Genomic DNA, 2,189 nt, shown 5'->3' with positions numbered 1-2,189 from the left:
TGGAAGAAAAAACAATTTATCCTACTCTTAGGAGACTGTTCTTGAAAGAATACATACAAGAGGGAGTGCTTTGGGGTGTAGCCTCTGAGCTCCAGAAAGCCCAACGAGAGGATGGAGAGTCAGTGAGAGACTTTATTAGTCGCTTGAAGCATTTGAATTCTTGTTGTAATCCAAATGAGCGCTTCAACAATAACCAAATGCTTGATAGATTCATTAGGGGATTACGACATGAGGATATCTACAATGGCCTAGTCATTAGAACTATCACCACTTGGGAAGTAGTCACCACCAATGCGATCCAATTGGAGGATAATTTAATGATTCAAGGAGAAAGAGTGTCTGTTGAGACTAAATCTATTAGCTCGCAAGCATCAGGGCATCAGCCAATGACCTTAAAGCCTATTGCTAAGGAGCCAAACATATCTGAGATGACTTTAGCAGATCTCACCAAGGCTATTCAAGAGAGTCTTAAAGACAATCATGCTCCGCAAAACAATCATATGTATCCAAGAAGGGAGCAACAATGGTACTCAATATGCTATGGACCGCATAGTACCAGTGAATTCCCTACTTTTAGAGTAAAATTCAATGGGAATTGCAATGCCTATGGAAGGTATGGTCATCAAGCTAAGGATTGCATAGTATTTAAGTGTGCGATGGCCAATAGACCAACCTTAGCATGGACAGACACACCTCGAGTGCCTGCATTGATGCCGGCCCCACCTCTTGAACAAACAGCACAACACATGGTCCCTAGGGCCCAAAATGTTGTTCAAACAACACCCTTACCACCTCCAGTGCTAGGACCGGAACCACCACATCCGAGAATCACTTCTATGAATCAAGTGAGTTGTGAGTCATCTATTGCTTGTTTGGAAGGCTGTGAGGAAGATATAGATCCTAATATTGCCTATGGGATGGATGTGCTTGAAGAAAATCCACAATACTACATGGAGGACTATTGGGGACAAGTCAAACCTGTATATCAAGTAGCTGCTCTTGCAGCAAGAGGTCAAAATATTAATTACACTGCTAAGAGACCACCACTTCAATGCTATGAGTGTGGAGGTCCACATCGTGTAGCCGAGTGTCCTATTAGGCTACAAAAAAACGCCACACTAATGCAAACCAATCAAGCGAGCACGTCTACAATGCCGATACTCATGTGTAATCGATGTGGCATAGATCATTTGATTGCCCAATGTCCAAATAATCCAAATGCACCGAAGATCACGCCATTAAACTTGATTGAAGTTACCGAGGAGCCATCACAAAGTACACCTGTGGTACCAGTAAACGTACTCACACGATCGATGCTCCAAAAACAAAATTATATTCTTGAGGAAAGAGACACGGCATCAATTGCCCAATCTCAGAAAAAGAAGAAAACACGAAGAAAGAGATTGCAAAAACAGCGAAGTCAGACCCCGGTTCAAAGACCAACATAGGGACTGGTGACGACCCCGTGTATATGAATGACGCTGAAGAGGATTTTGATTCAAGTGAAACCATGGAGACCAAAACGACCACTAAGATAGAAACCAACAAGGAAGGTCTTCATGAGCCACAATGGCAGGGATCCAAGAAGAAGATAGGAACTTATCCAAACCCTACAGAGGAGATTGATCGAGTCAAGCAATTAAGGAGTTTGGTAGAAGATACCCAACGGGATCTAGAACCAGCACCTAGGCAGATCCAAATTACAGACACCGTGTTCCCTACACAACAACAACCTCACCAAGTCCATAGACCCTTAGCCATACCTAGTGTCATCCAAGAAGAAAGTGACTTAAAGTCATGGGAAAGTTGGTGTACTCACTTCTTGATGGAAAGAATGTTTACAGAGGGACTACTTGATCCTATCGAAGAAATGGAGATCCCATCTTCCCAAAAGTGCCATTAAACATTGCCAAATTGATGGATTTCATGTCTTCAGAAGTTAGAACCACCATTATGCCAAACTATATAAAGACCCTGAGCTAGTCTCAGCTCTTCGAGCCTTCCTCAATGGAGAACTAAAGTTTAGGCTACCACAATTTGCACAGATGGATGGAGCTGGGGAGATGCCAATAGAGGAGGAACACTTAGATCCACAACCCAACCTAGATGAGAACCTTGTTATAGAAATACATGTTAACAAGTTGGGACAATACTTTGAGGGTGATGAATCCAATGCGACCATACCAATC

Source organism: Adiantum capillus-veneris, chromosome 15 (assembly GCF_014529385.1).
Source record: "Adiantum capillus-veneris isolate H3 chromosome 15, ASM1452938v2, whole genome shotgun sequence".
NCBI lineage: Eukaryota > Viridiplantae > Streptophyta > Polypodiopsida > Polypodiales > Pteridaceae > Adiantum > Adiantum capillus-veneris.
The sequence above is the reverse complement of the archived record's forward strand: the minus strand, read 5'-3'. Positions refer to the sequence as shown.